General features: G+C 35.1%; 1 long non-coding RNA gene across 1 annotated transcript; it reads right to left on the reverse strand.

The window, feature by feature from the left end:
• Window positions 1–1,897: 1,897 nt before the first annotated feature.
• Window positions 1,898–4,109, reverse strand: LOC137649789 (uncharacterized). Its single transcript, XR_011045865.1, has 3 exons — window positions 4,064–4,109; window positions 3,159–3,354; window positions 1,898–2,920 (listed from the first exon to the last, which is right to left on the reverse strand). It is a non-coding gene; the product is annotated as an uncharacterized lncRNA (long non-coding RNA).
• Window positions 4,110–6,664: the final 2,555 nt, after the last annotated feature.

Genomic DNA, 6,664 nt, shown 5'->3' on the forward strand with positions numbered 1-6,664 from the left:
TCCCACTTGAAAGGGTTGCACTGGACTAAGGGACATTCGTACCCTTCTCCCACTTGAAAGGGTTGCACTGGACTAAGGGACATTCGTACCCTTCTCCCACTTGAAAGGGTTCCACTGGACTAAGGGACATTCGTACCCTTCTCCCACTTGAAAGGGTTCCACTGGACTAAGGGACATTCGTACCCTTCTGCCCATCAACCCCGGAGCACGCTCATCAAGCTCGCTTGTGAGACAGGCCTTAAGAGTTCCATTCAACATTGCCTTTCTTCATCTTCTGTTATAAGAGATCCATCTCTCTTTTTGATGGGTATAAGTTTCTTCTTCTTTGCCTGATTGGTAACGTCTCTGTCTGGTGTTTGCCAGTCGAGGGTTCGAGTCCCGCTCAGTCTCGTTAGTGCCATTAGTGTCTGCAACCTTACCATCCTTGTGAGCTAAGGTTGGTGGGTGTGGGGGAGCCTTTAAGTCTAGCTTTTGAGTCATCATCAGCCATTTGCCTGGCCCTCCCTGGTCTTAGCTGGTGTGGAGAAGGGGCTTGGGTGCTGACGATACAAAATATAGTCAGTCTCTAGGGCATTGTCTTGCTTGCTAGGGCAATGTCACTGTCCCTTGCCTCTGCCATTCATGAGTGACCTTTAAACCTTAGAGAATATGAATTCATAACAGTGATTCTTACACCATTGGCCCACCCTGAATTCATAACTTCGTCAGCCCCATCTGCTTTCGTGTCTATCCTTCCTAGTCATTCCTGACTTTTTTTACTTCACTACCAATACTGGAATACTTTGCGTGTTCTACCTTGTAATTTTCATTACTTCCTCGGAAACTTTCAACAATCAATGTCTCCCTTTTATAGTACCTCATTTGATATCTATGGTATTCTTGTAACTGAATGTCTCCAAACTTCACTACCAACTGATTGATGCGTTCTAAATATCACACCATACTCCAGGATATATATGTACTATGGCAAAACTGATTAATTTCACCCTTTTACCCCCAGTCTATTTAGAACTTTCCAACCCTTAACCCCCAGCGTTTTTTTTTTTCAAACATTTTGCAATATATTTTTTTTTAAATTGCTCTAACAGCCGTAATTTTCGTCATAGTGAGGCCAGGTTGGTCTCAATTCTTTTGGAAAATGCCTTTAGTTTCTCCTAAAGATTTCAAAAATATGCAAAAAAAAAATGTAAATAAGTTTTTTGCAATGATGTACCAATACGTCCATGAGGGTAAAGGGTGTTTTGTGAAACTTACCAGAACGTCCATTGGGGGTAAAAGGGATAATAGTTATTCAATATCATAAGTTTTTCCAGAACAAAAACTCCTGATATATTTACTATAAACTATTTCCCAGTTTCACCTATAGGAAAATTAAAAAACCTTTATGGACTTCTAAACTGAAGTGGAATGTCATGCTCTCCCAGAAGATAACATCCACTTTCCTCCATCTAAGGCTTTTTTCGATTCCAGTCGGTTTTTCAACGAGTGCATACGTATCCAGGTCATATTTTACAACTGCCAAACCCTACTCATTTCCCATCATAATTATATTTGACTTTCATAAACCCAAGCTTACTAATCTTCAAACTTAAACTTATTCACTAGAATAGAGATTCTTCGCAACCTTCTCCCGGGCTGCACGGGTCTAAGGGCCATTTCTACCATCTTAAGAGTTCACTGAAGGCCACTGATCCTCTCCCTCTAACTCTCCACCAGTTGCTGAAAACCTTTTGAGAAAAGTTCTCACGAGTAAAGAACAGTATGGACATAGATATATACCTACGTACATAAATGTATATATGCATGGGTATATAATGTGTACAGTTACTCTTCTCATAACTATAAATCTGTCTAAAGGGACTCCGCTAATAGGATTTAGTTCATAGAGACAAACACCTAAAAGTATACAAACTTTATATTTGAAAAACAGAAGGAATGGCATGAAGAAACAAACGGCATAACCAATAGAATAAAGTAACTACAAAAAATAATTCCTGCTGGAGCTAATGAATTAACTGATAGTTAGTTAAGATTGACCCTTTACATTGACAGCCAGTGAATCAACTTTAAAACAAAAACTTTTAAGATTGAACTATACCCCAGCAGCCCCCAGCAGCAATAACTAACATTATCAGGGCAAACAATTATGGCAAATTTCATGAGAACGCATGAGGGGGAACAACAAAACCTAACTGACATCAATATTTCATAACAGCATTATGGATCAAAGTGATAATTTTTTTTAAAAATAACTTCTAAACTTATTTTTTTATACAGAAACAAAAGTCATCTTCAATAATAGTCTGCAATAAAGTTACATTTTTGATATGCAATATTCTAAAGTTATACTGCTGCAGGTTACAAAGTTATACATTTATAAAGACAATGGATTATAGTCAGGAAAATTTCATACAATGAGATTGTTTATACATTAAATAAGAGAAAATGAGCCCAAACTTTCTCCTCTATACCCTGAGGAGACTTCAGTTTACATGAATTAGAAACCGGGCTTAGTAAATCATCATCACCAATCTGCAGAAAAACTGCTCCTACTCCCACATCACCATGATAAACAGCTTGTCGAATTCAGGTGCCTTCATCATGAGAGACTTCAAAAAAGCTTTTGATAGCTTAATTCAAAGGCACGTTGATAATCCTCTGTCCACTTCAGTCAATCTTGGAGCTGATAAAATCAATCTGACAGGACCTCAGATTAATCCAGCCATACCAACAACTGCCTTGTTTATAGGAGTATGCAATTCTTTGAAGTAACGTCAGCATCCTTTGGAGCAATCATTCCTAGAACAAAGTTCCACGATCTTTAAGGTTGACCATTCTTTTAAGGCGAAGAAACAGGTCCCTCGGTATCCTTCATCCCGTACTTGTAAGCACCACAAAGTCCTCAATGAAAATTTCTCTTCTGAAAAAGGAAAAAAGTTGGACTGGTTACAACAGCACTTATCATTTCAAAGGAAGGACAGTATTTAAATACTTACATTTTAAGGCAGAAGCTTTTGGCAATTTCTGTCTAGGGTTCTTCCATAGTATTCTTTCAATAAATATGGTTAAAGACTGAATTTCTATCAATGTAAATTCTTGGCAAAATAGGATTCTATAAATGGAAACTAAATTAAAAGGATCTGCAGCCTAATACTTACCTGGTTTTTGGAAGAGGATGCAGGGGGAGGCCCAAGAGGTATCACTGTTCTGCCATCTCATTCTATATAAGAAACCAGCTAGAAGATTCATAGCTTCCGTCTTTAAAGAAATTCATAGAGTCTCCCTCCGACAGACTGGATTATTCCCAGGCGTCAATACCATATGTGAAGCCGCAGTTGAACATAAAAGTTACATCTGAAATGAAATTAATCAAACTCAATAACAACATAACTACCACGCTGGGGGATCTGTTAATACATTAAGCGTCCTGCAAGACTAGGTCAGAATTACAGTCAATCATCTATGGTAATAAGAATTCAATTCCATCTCAAGTGGTAAAGTTAGAATCTTACACTGGAGTTTCCACTATCTAAAAGTAGAATTTCTTAAGGCGATTAACATTAACTAATCTGGTTTTTAACGTCATCCTGTGTGAAAAGTTTATTAAAATTCCTTTGAATTATAAAATCTGCAAGGTTTAATGGAATACCTCTTATAATTGCTCAAACACTTAAATACTCTTTGCTTTAGTATCGGTCTGAGCAGATTGAACCTACTCGGCAAAGTTGTTAATCAAATTATGAGCATATTTTACACTATTTTGTTCCTTTCAAAAGTTCCGAAGATTACTAGTGTTAATTGATTAACTTGTACTGCTTACAAGAAGCCTCAGAGGTTCATAATCAGCATTGTTTAGTCAAAGATTCGTAGGTAGTTCGGCCCTTAACCTTCAAAACACTGATTTAAATGGAGTCACTATTCTCTGGGATAGTACAAAATATACATAAAAAAAGGCCATGTAAATGCAAATAACAAACCACCACCTATCACAAACACTGATACGAAAAACGCTGAAACCATACAACAATGCCAAAAATTAAAAATAATTGCTGGGACGACTTACAAAATACTGCAGATCCTTAGAGAGTAATCCTTAACACTTACACGAAACAAGTTAATCTAAACTTAAAACAATTTCTAACTTCCAAAGAAGACTAAATTTCACTCCAGCAAGGAGGGCTAAATACAGAAAAAATCACTGTTCAAACAAGGATTACAGAGTGAATGCTATGAAAGTACAATTAAGGGGGAACTACACGAAAAATAAAAAATAAATATTAAGTGACATTATTGAGCTAGCATAACATTATGTATGCAATATATATATATAGAGAGAGAGAGAGAGAGAGAGAGAGAGAGAGAGAGAGAGAGAGAGAGAGAGAGAGAGAGAGAGAGAGAGAGAGAGAGAGATATCCAAACAGCTACATCTCTTACATTTTTTTCTATTTTTGCTGATCAGCTAAACTACCAACAGTGATTTGATTTATTTCAAACCTTTGTCGATATATTTCATAACTGAATTTTAAAGATTTAAGATTTCATCTTCCCATTGCATGTCAAAATTCTTCAAGATAAAGGAATGAAGTCTATCGTCAAAATGACGAGCTCCATTCGTCTGAATAAATTTTTCTATGACGTCATGGTTGTAAACAACATGGGAAATGGAAATTGCCATGAATTTTAAACTATTACTTTATTTAAGATCGTTTGATGTTTATAAGTCGACTTATAGTAACATTCAATAGGCGTAGATGAGCTAAACTTTATAAAGCCACAAGCCTTTGATCATATAATTTTATCAGAGGTTGTGACAAACAATACCATACCATTTTCAGTTATATTTTACTCTTACGTGTGTTTACAAGCTGCAGGATAACACGAAAAATAACGGAAAATGTAGGTTAGCCCAATTGTGAGACCATATGTAAATAATTATTTCTTATTTCATTTGATTTATAAAATTTTTATCAATTTATGGTACATACTAAAGAGTATTGGCTACCTTAAAATAGGATATTTTTACCCACATATACTTATATAACTAAGCATACCTAACCTAAATAAACCTAGGCTACCTTAAAATAAGATATTTTTACCCACATATACTTATATAACTAAGCATACCTAATCTAACTAAACTTAGGCTACCTTAAAGTAGGATATTTTTACCCACATATACTTATATAACTAAGCATACCTAACCTAACTAAACTTAGGCTACCTTAAAATAAGATATTTTTACCCACATATACTTATATAACTAAGCATACCTAATCTAACTAAACTTAGGCTACCTTAAAGTAGGATATTTTTACCCACATATACTTATATAACTAAGCATACCTAACCTAACTAAACCTAGGCTACCGTAAAATAGGATATTTTTACCCACATATACTTATATAACTAAGCATACCTAACCCAACTAAACCTAGGCTACCTTAAAATAGGATATTTTTACCCACATATACTTATATAACTAAGCATACCTAACCCAACTAAACCTAGGCTACCTTAAAATAGGATATTTTTACCCACATATACTTATATAACTAAGCATACCTAACCTAACTAAACCTAGGCTACCTTAAAATAGGATATTTTTACCCACATATACTTACATAACTAAGCATACCTAACCTAACTAAACCTAGGCTACCTTAAAATAGGATATTTTTTCCCACATATACTTATATAACTAAGCATACCTAACCTAACTAAACTTAGGCTACCTTAAAGTAGGATATTTTTACCCACATATACTTACATAACTAAGCATACCTAACCTAACTAAACCTAGGCTACCTTAAAATAGGATATTTTTACCCACATATACTTATATCTAAGCATACCTAACCTAACTATACCTAAGCTAACCTAAGTGAAACTGGCTATTATTGTCTAGATTTTCTTACATAACTGAGCATACCTAAACTAACCAAACCAATGCTAGCCTAAGGGAAGAATGATATTACCCAGATATACGTACATAACTAAGCATACCTAACCTAACTAAACCTAGGCTACCTTAAAATAGGATATTTTTACCCACATATACTTATATCTAAGCATACCTAACCTAACTAAACCTAAGCTAACCTAAGTGAAACTGGCTATTATTGTCTAGATTTTCTTACATAACTGAGCATACCTAAACTAACCAAACCAATGCTAGCCTAAGGGAGGAATGATATTACCCAGATATACGTACATAACTAAACATACCTAACCTAACTGAACATAGAATACCTTAAGTGAAATAGGATATTATTATTTAATTAAGCATAAGCCTTAGCTGAATACAGTAGCTTGAATATAATAAGTTTTTACCCTAGCTTATCTAGCCTAGCCTTCCTGGTTTTAGCCTGACTTAGGCTAGTCTAGCCTTGCCTACCTAGGCCTAAATTTTATTATATCCTTATTTAATCTTGCATAAAATAGCAAGGGTTAAAATGGAACAGAGCATGTAGAGCTTAGCCAGCATTGCCTCCCTTTTCTGGGGTGCCCATATTCATGCCCATTGCTGTTTCTCATTATATGCTCCCAGCCTCTCTAGTTGTAAGCATCTGACACATAAAAAATTACATGACGTGCAAGGTTTTCATAAATTATTATTATTATTATTATTATTATTATTATTATTATTATTATCATTATTATTATT

Source organism: Palaemon carinicauda, chromosome 11 (genome assembly GCF_036898095.1).
Source record: "Palaemon carinicauda isolate YSFRI2023 chromosome 11, ASM3689809v2, whole genome shotgun sequence".
NCBI lineage: Eukaryota > Metazoa > Arthropoda > Malacostraca > Decapoda > Palaemonidae > Palaemon > Palaemon carinicauda.